Source organism: Condylura cristata, unplaced genomic scaffold (assembly GCF_000260355.1).
Source record: "Condylura cristata isolate star-nosed mole 26May11 unplaced genomic scaffold, ConCri1.0 scaffold00019, whole genome shotgun sequence".
In the NCBI taxonomy this organism is placed as follows: domain Eukaryota; kingdom Metazoa; phylum Chordata; class Mammalia; order Eulipotyphla; family Talpidae; genus Condylura; species Condylura cristata.
Window position 1 is genome coordinate 2,507,410 of NW_004567120.1, and position 9,809 is coordinate 2,517,218.

At 40.1% G+C, this 9,809-nt stretch overlaps 1 pseudogene; it reads right to left on the reverse strand.

Moving 5' to 3' along the window:
* Positions 1-417: 417 nt before the first annotated feature.
* The window catches only part of LOC101632054, a 21,095-nt pseudogene continuing 11,703 nt past the window's right edge, over positions 418-9,809 (reverse strand).

Here is a 9,809-nt window from a genome sequence, read left to right on the forward strand (position 1 = left end):
ATGACACTTTTACTATGAGGCAAGAGATGCCAGCTCTTGAAATAATTAAAAGTACATACCAGCTCCAAGACTGGGCTTCAGGCATTGCCGGAAGCCAGGAGACAGAATGAGGACAAATTTCATTGTAACTAATTTACTCTGGACAGTGGCAACTGTTTCTTGAATAGACCACACCAAACATCTCTAGGAGCCAGGTTCCTCCCCAAATGAATCAGTCCCTCCCCCCCAAAAGAAATGTTTCAAAAGCCTTTCAAGTTCCTAGGCTCTTATGCCACTGTCTTCTGCATACCCCTTTGTGCCTTCAAGCAGACCACCTTACCCTGGGTTATCATCCATGGAGACAAAGAGTCTCTGTCCACAAATCTTTGAGCATGGAGTCTGGGGCAGACAGAACTTGTCCCATTTGCCTGGGGCATTTTACTCCCTGATGCTAGCTGTTCCTTCTGCTTCCACAGATGCACCAATTGGCATCTTTCTCTGCTGTGATTTTGCTGCCCGTTTCAGAGATCCTGATCTGATATTTCGCATTCCTTGAAAGGGAATCCCAAGGACAGAACCCAGAGCCAACAATAAGGGAAAACATTACCTTCTCAAAGGATAAACAGCTGGGTAACTACATCAAGTTAAAGAGTTTCTGCACAGCAAAAGAAACATTACACAAAAAGATACCACAATGACTGGGAGAAAATTTTTGTACACAAAACTAATGATAAAGGACTGATCACAAAGAACTATAAAGCGCTAACAAAACTCCACAAATATGAAGTGAACAACCCCATCAAAAAATGAGCAGAAAAGCTAAAGAGACACTTCGCCAAAGAGGAAATGAAGATGGCCAACAGGTATATGGAAAAATGTTCAGCATCATTTGTAATAAGGGAAATGCAAATTAAAACCACAATGAGATACCACCTCACACCAGTGAGAATGGCACATCTTAAAACAACTAGCAACAACAAATGTTGGTGAGGATGTAGAGAGAAAGGAACTCTCCTACACTGTTGGTGGGGGTGCAAACTGGTACAACCACTATGGAAAGCTGTGTGGAGGTTCCTCAAATTACTAAATATGGAGCTTCCATATGCCCTAGCAATTCCACTCCTAGTAATTTAATCAAAGGACACAAAAACATTGTTTCAAAAGGACACCTGCACCCCTATGTTTATTGATGCTTTATTTACAATAGGGAAGATGTGGAATCAACCCAAATGCCCCAAAATGGATGACTGGATCAAGAAGGTGTGGTACACATACACAATGGAATATTACTTGGCAATCAAAAAGATAAGTTCATGCCATTTGCAGCAACATGGATGGAGCTGGAAAGGAAATGAGCCAACACGAAAAATACCAGGTGGTTTCACTCATAGCAGGAGTGTAAGTGATCAGGATAAAATATATATATATATATATATATATATATATATATATATATATATATATATATATATATATATATATATATATATAGTGATTGTAATAAAGTAAGCATAAGCATCAACTAACAGCTATAAACCAGAGACATTCTACGGGGGTGGAGAGGGGAACAGGATCAAAACTGGAGTGGGAAGAGCATACCAGACGATGGTGATGGCACACGGGTGAAGTGGTGGTGGGAAGTCCATGGGGATTACAACAGAGATGAAAAACAATACAAAATGAAGAATTATGTTATATATATATATACAAAGAAAACTTCATTACCTTCAGCCTCCCATATTTCCAAGGTAAAATCTTCAAGTTTTGAGGTGATTATGTTCAAGGAAATATGGAAAAAAATTAAAAATTACTGGATGAGAAACCAAGGCCCCACAGGGTGGACTGCATGGCATAACTCACTCTCTTTCCCACTACCAACTAAGCAGTGTACGGGCATTGAAAAATCAGTGGCGAGTTTCCCATTCTTCCCCAGAAGTTGCTGCTGCTCCAGAAGTTGTGGCCACTCCTCCAGGCACTAGTTGGTTTCGAGCACAAGGCCTGAGAAAGAGTTTCCTGTTGGCTGCGCAGCGCGGCCTCTTAGGGCACCAGGTTGTCCTGAGACCTGCAGCACCACCAAGCTGAGGCGCAGCACCGGCCGCTTGGGAAGGGAAGGCGGTCGCCGGATGAGTATGCCCTAACCGTTTTATTTTGGTGCCTGGATAGAATAATGGACCAATGAGGTGCATGAACCAATCATGTTCGTCAACTCACTAGTTAATTATTCAGAGCCAAATGGGTCGATTGGCCCTTAAATGGTCCAATTACAGCCGGTGTGCGCTGTTCCCGCTGCTGCTGTGGGGGCTGCCCTACTTTTCACCTGGTCTAGCTGTGAAAAGCCAGGAATTTGCACGGCACAGCAGTAAAAATGATCCTCAGACATTGCAGATAACTAAACACAGAGAAGCAAACTTTACTCCAGAATGTAAAGAACTTTATTTAAAGGAAAAAGGGGGGAAAGAAGGAAGAAAGGAAGGGCTCCCCGGTGTGCTCTACGTGGGAGGGGCACAAGCCATTGTGGGCCTGTGTCCAGGGGACGCATAACCTTTCCCTCTGTTCTAACATCTCAACATCCTACTTTGTGACTTGCTGCCTCTCCTCGTGGCTCTACTCCTCCAGGCAGATGTGCCCTTTTCCCAGCTCTTAGAGTTTCTCCTCTACCTCCCCTTTCCAAGGTCTCAAAATTTACTGTCCTCATTAGCTTTAAAACTGACTGTCCTCAGAGCCTCCCTCGTGGTGCAGGGGGTTAAGTCTCAGCCCTATGAAGCTACCTACAGAGCCGCTGCAGCATAAGTTTGATCCCCCGCCAGGGAGCTGACCCACATGGCCTAGCAGACCTCTCCTGTCTCACCCACTGCTCCCCTCAGCAGTGTATTTCAGTAGATCCACCTGTCCTGCTCCCCACTTTGTCTCTAGTGAATCCTCTACCCCCACCCCTGCACCCCAGCTCTTGTAAGCATAAATAAGTAAAAAAAAAATCTTTAAAAAAATTACTGTTCTCTTTAGCGCTCCTGGCTTTCTCTGTCCTTGTAGCCTCTTTAACGCTCCCAAAATTCCTGCCTGCACTGTCCCTGAGCTGTCTACTTAACCTTAACTAGCCCTAGGACTCCTGATTGAGCACTTAGAATTGAAAATGTTCCAATGAGTCAGGGAGGGTGGGAAACCTGAAAGAGGATATAAGGCAGAGCAGGTACTGGCCTATAACAAACTCTGTTTCTGGCCGCTGAAGAAAGAAGCATCCAGCAGCCAATCTCTGAAGAAAGAAGAGAAGCCTAAGAGCTCTGTGCCGACCAGGCTGCTGTACCTGCCTTCAGCCTTGCCGCCGGCATGGCCTGCAAGGACCACCAGAGGCCCCCAGCCTCGAGTCTCAGACAACTATTTGCTGTTGGCATGGCCAACAACTGACAAAGAATTGTAATGAAGATGTTTCGACGTGGCCTGTAAGTGACCAGGTGACCAGCACTACTGGCCAGTGATGACCAGCACTATTGGGTGACTGGCACTCTGTGTAGCCCACTTTTGGAAGCGTCGAAATGCCTCTGTCGCTGTCTGTGCCAGCACGTGCTGCCCATGCCGCCTGCAGACCGTTGCTGAGTTAACTTCAAACATAGAACAAAATCTTCTTGTCCTTACATCCGTGGCAGTGCCTAACTATAACAGGCTGAAAGAAATTCGAGAGGCGAAGACAACGTTGTTAACCTCTAATGATCTAACCTCTGTTAAAAGTTTTCACTGGCGCAGCATTGGTTTACAACACGGCATGTGATTCAAAGTTGGCACCAACTTCCTCAGAGGCATATCACCTCACCACACCCTCCGCCGAGGTGCCCTCAGCCCTCCACCACAGTCCCTTGTGCCCCTTCTCCACTTTACTTTCCTCCCTCCCTTCCACGTCTTGTAGTCTCAATTCCACAGTCAGATTTCCAGGGTTTGTTATTGGTTTGGTTTTATTTGACCCTTTGCTTTGTTCCTCTGTATGCCACATAGAAGTGAAATAACCCAGGGTTTATCTTTCTCCATCTGACTTATTTCGCTTAGTACAATCCCTTCCAGTTCCATCCATGTCGCCCAAAGTGACATGAGTTCATCTTTTTTACTGCTGATTAGTATTCCATTGTGTACACATACATATCTTCTTCATCTAGTCACTTATTTTGCAGGTATTTAGGTTGTTTCTATGACTTGGCTATTGTAAATAATGCTGCAGTATACAGGAATGCAAGTTTGCTTTTCAATTAGTCTTTCTGTGTTCTTTGAGTAGTTTCTTAGGCATGGCCTAGCTGGGTTGTATGGCAAATACATTTTTGTTTTGAGGAAACTCCACACAGCTTTCCATAGTGGCTGAACCAGTTTATATTCCCACCAGCAGTGTAAACGTGTTCCTTTTTCTTCACACCCTGGTCATCACTTGTTTCTGGTTTGTTTGTTTTTAATATGGGCCATTCTGACAGGTGTGAGGTGGTATCTCATTGTGGTTTTGTTTTGCCATTCCCTGATGATAAGTGATGTTGAGCATTTTTTTCATATGTCTGTTGGCTATTTTCATTTCCTTTGAAGAAGTACCTATTTAGCTTTTCTGCCCAATTTTTATTAGGTTATTTGAACTGTTTTTGTTGAAATGTGTGAGCTCTATGTAGATCTTCAAATTAGATCCCTTAGCAGATGTATGATATGCAAGCATTTTTTCCAATTCTGTATTGTGTCTCTTTGTTTTGGTTACTATGTCATTTGCTGTACGGAACTTTTTACTTTGATGTAACTGTTTATATGCTATCTTTCCTTGCTACTGGATTTGAGTCCTCAAAGATGTTTCTGCAGGTTAGATCATGGAGTGTTTTGTCACAAATGGCATCAACTTACCTTTTTTGATCACTGAGTAGTATTCCGTGGTGTATATATACCACATCTTTTTAATCCACTCATCTGTTCTGGGGAGTACAGGTTGTTTCCACAATTGAGCCATAGTAAATAGCGCTGCAATAAACACGGCAATGCAAGTTTCCTTTTGAATTCCAGTTTGTGAACAGTTGGGGTGAATTCTTAGGAGTGGAAATACTGGGTAAAATAGCAGTTCCATTTTTAATGTTTTCAGACACCTCCATACTATTTTCCACAAGGACTGGATCAGTCTGCTTTTCCACAAGCAGTAGGTGGCTTCCCTTTTCTCCATATCCTCGCCAGCACTTGTTGTTTCTGGTCTTTTCCACATGGACAACTCTCACAGGTATGAGATGGTATCTCATTGTGGTCTTTATTTGCATTTCTCTAACAATGAGTGATTGTGAATATTGTTTCATATGCTTGTTAGCAGTCTCTCTTCCTTGGAGAAGTATCTATGTAGTTATTTTGCCCATTCTTTAAAATATTTATTTATTTATGCATACAAAACTGTTGTACAGACCAGAGGCTCAGGGGCGGTGAGAGGCTTCACCAGAGACAGAGTGGGGAGCAGAACAGGCAGATCAACGAAGCACACTGCTGAGGGGAGCAGCAGGCGGGTCAGGAGAGGTCTGCAGTGCCATGTGGTCACCTCCGGGGCCAGGGATCAAACTCATGCTGAAGTGGCTTTAGCTTCTTAGTGCTGTGATTTAACCCGCTGTGCCACCAGGGAAGGCCTATTTTGCCCAATTTTTAATTGGTTGTTTGTTTTGTTTTTTAGTTTTATAAGTTCTTTGTACATGTTTGATCAGTGCTTTGTCAGATGTATGATATACAAATATTTTCTCCCATTCAGCAGGGTGTCTTTTAGTTTTAATTATGATTTCTTTTGCTGTATGGAACTTCTTAATTTGAGGTAGTCCCAGCTGTTTATATTCTCTTTTGTTTTCTTCGCTGTTGGGATGAATTCCTAAAGGCATCAATGAAGCTTATATTTTTGAAATGTTTTGCCTGTTTTCTTCTATGTATTTCATGGCCTTAGGTTTTACGCCCGTACCTTTGATCCATTTTGAATTGATTTTTGTGTATGATGTGACGTAATAGCCTAGTTTCATTTTTTTTGTATGCAGCAGAACAGGCAGTTCTCAAAACGCCATTTATTGAAGTGGCTATCCTTGTTCCAATGTACGTTTCTAGTTCCTTTGTCATCGATTAACTGCCCATATATGTGTGGGTTTATTTCTGGGCTCTCAATTATATTGCATTGTTCTGTTTTTGTTCCAGTACCAGCTTGCTTTAATTATTATAGCTTTATAATACAGTTTTAGGCCTGGAAATATGATACCTCCATTGTCTTTAATTTTTGTCCAATTGCTTCTGCTATTCAGGGTCTTTTGTGATTCCACATGAATTTCAGTAATGTTTGTGCAAGTTATTTGAAGACATGCCATTAATTTCTTATATATGTTTATTTTCTTAAATCATTGTTAATTTGTGGAAAATATTAGATTTTTCTGCTCAGCTGTAGTCATAGTTCTCCCAACACAGTAGCACCTATGTTCCTTCAGAACAATCTCTTTTGTTCTCCCTCCCCCTCCCCTGCCACATGTCTCAGCTCTATGGTCAGCTTGCAAGTATTGCTATTTGTATTGGGATAGCATTGAATCTGTATATTACTTTGAGTAGGATGAATCTTTTGTCAATGTTGACTCCTCCAGTCCATGAGCAAGGGATGTTTTCCTATTTTGGGGGTCACTTGCTATTTCTTTCAACAATGTCTTATCGTTTTCCTTTATATGCCTCCTTTATTAGATTTATGCTTAAGTATTAAATTTTCTGTGTAGGTAATTGTAAATGACTCACTTTCTTAATTTCTTCCTCTTCTAAATAGTTTTGTGTACATAGGAAGGCAAGTGGATTATGTATGCTGATTTTATACCCTGCCACTTTGCTAAATTCACCATATGTCAATTAGTTTTTCCAAGAAATCATGAAGGTTCTCTATACTATCATGTCATCTGCAAATAGTGATAGCTTTACTTTGTCTCTACCAACTAGGATTCTTTTTATATCGTTCTCTTGTCTAATTGCTCTAGCTAGAGCTTCCAATACTATGCTGTATAGCAATGGTGAAAGTGGACAACCTTGCTTGTACCAGATCTACCAGATCTTTGTGTGAAAGCTATCAGTGAGGATGATATTAGCAATGGATGTGCTATAAATGGCTTTTATTGCATTAAGGTATGTTCCATTTATCCCCAGCTTTTGCAAGGATTTTCATCATTAATGGATGTTGGATCTTATCAAATGCTTTCTCAGCATCTGTTGACATAATTATATGGTTTTTCTCTTTTAGTGGATGTGGTGAATAACACTGATTTCAAACATCAAACCACCCCTCTGTTTCTGGTATGGATCTCACATGATCATGGTGCATTGTTGGATTCAGTTTGCTAGATTTTATCAAGGATTTTTGCATTTGTGTTCATTAGGGAGGTTGGTCTGTAATTTTCTTTTTTTGTGTTGTCTTTTTTGGTTTTGGTGTTAGAGTAATGTTGGCCTTATAAAAAGTACTTGGAAATATTCCTGCTTTTTCAATTTTTTGGAAGGGTTTGAACATAGTAGACATTATTTCATCTTTGAAGTTTTGGTATAATTCACTTGTGAAGCCATCTGGTCTTGGACTCTTGTTTTTTGGGGGAGCTTTGATTACTGTTTCAATTCCGTCCTTGTGATTGGTTTGTTCAGGGTTTCTATTTCTTCTCTATTCAGTCTCAAACGATTGCATAATTCTAAGAATGTGCCATCTCTTCTAGGTTATTGAAATTTTAGCATATAGATGTTCATAGCAACCTCTATCTTCTGAATTTCTGAACATTTGTTGCAATTTCTTCTCCATTTTTGATCTTATTTATTGAAGACTTTTCCTTTATTTTCTGGTGAACCTTGGTAAATATTGTCTATTTTGTTTATTTTTTTCAAAGAACCAGCTTTTGGATTCATGAATCATGTGAACTGTCTTTTAAACTCCTCTTTCATTTGCTTCTGCTTTGATTTTTTAAATTTCTATTCTACTGACTTTTGTATTTATTCTTTTGCTAATCCCCAAGTTGAGGGAGAAGGTTGTTTGAGCTCTTTCTTGTTTCTAGATGTGTGCCTGTATTGCTATGTATTTCCCTCTTAGTAGTGCTTCTGCTGCATCCCATTAGGTTGGGATGGCTTTGTGCTGGTTCTCATTTGTCTCAGGATACTTTTTAACTTCTTCTTTGATTTCCTCACTAACCTTGTGGTTTTCAGTAGTGTGGTATTCAGTTTCCATCTATTAAATGGCTTCTCTGCTTTCCTTTGATAGCTGATATCTAGTTTGATATCTTTATGTTCTAAGAGGATTCTAGGTGTGCTTTCAGTCTTTATACATTTTTTGATGTTTGTTTTGTGTCCCAGAATGTGGTATACTCTGATTAAGGTCCTGGTATGCTTGAGAAAATTGGGTATTTGGGTGCTGCCTATGTCTCTGAGGTCCATGAGGCCTAATTCTCTATTTAAAGTTATTGCATCCTGTTCATTTTCTGTCTAGCTAATCTGTCCATTGGTGAGGGTGTGATGCTGCAATCTCCCTACCAAAAAAATGTGTTTTTTTCCATGTTTCCTTTCAGTAGTTGCCTAATCTGTTATGGTATTCTTTCACTTGGTGCAAATACGTTCAGGAGTGTTATGTCTTCCTGCTCATTATATAGTGTCCCTCTCTGTGTCTTGCTTTTCTTAACTTAAAATCTATTTTGTCTGATATAACTATGGCTGTCATTGCCTTCTTTATATTTCTATTCACTTGTAGGATTGTTTTCCAACACTTTACTTTGAGCCTATGTTTGTCTTTGGAGTTTAGGTGTGTCTCCTCAAGACAACAGAAGGTTGGATTGTTTTCTGAACTAACTAGATACTCTGTGTCTTTAAATCAGTGAGCTCATTCCATTAACAATTTACGTGTTTATTGACATGTGTTGCTGCCTTTCTACTCTTAATTTTTGTGGGTCAATCTACTTCCTTAATCAGTTCTTTGAGTTTGTTCCTCATTTTGGTTTAGAAGTGTAAGCTCTTTTCAAAGTTTCTTGGAGATTTATCTTAGTTTTTGCAAATTCTTTGAGTTTCTCTAGGTCTGAAAGGCTTTTATTCCTCCCTCATATCTGAGGGACAGTCTTTCAGAACATTTATTCTCAACTGGCAGTTTTTCTACTTAAGTGTTTGGAACAAGCCATTCCATTCTCTCCTTGCTCATAATGTGTCTTCTGAGAAGTCTGATTTAGCCTGATTGGGGTACCTTTATAAGTTAGCTAAATCTTCCCCCATACCAGTGTCAATGTTCTTTCCATGTCCTGAACTCTTAGACGTTTCTCTCTAGTATGTATTGATGTCAATATACCTTTATATAGGTATGCCAGGGTTCTTTTAGCTTCCTTGATTTGTACATTTATTCATTTTACTAAGTTTGGGAAAATTTCCACCATTATTCCTCTAAATATATTTTGTTTTCCTTTCTCTCTCGCTCTTCCCCTCTGTTATCCCATTATTCTTATGTGGTCCAAGAACTATATGAATAGTTCTTGGAATGTGCTTTCATTTTTCTTACTTTGTTCCTCTCTTTCCTTCTCTACCCAGATACTTTGTACATTTGCATCTTCAATTACACCGACTCATTGTTCTTGATCTATGCTACTTCCATGATTGTCTCCTGGATTTCTCATCTCCTGTATTTCTCTTTTGAAACCCTGAAACTCCACTTTTACCTTATTTAGAATTTTGGTTTTTGTTTTCAGTTCATTGATTTTATTATAAGTACATTCATTTATTTTTCTGAGTCTTCTTCCATTTTTTTTAAGATTTATTTATTTGTGCATACAGAACTGGGGTACAGGCCAGAGGCTCAGGGGCAGTGAGAGGCTTAACCAGAGACAGAG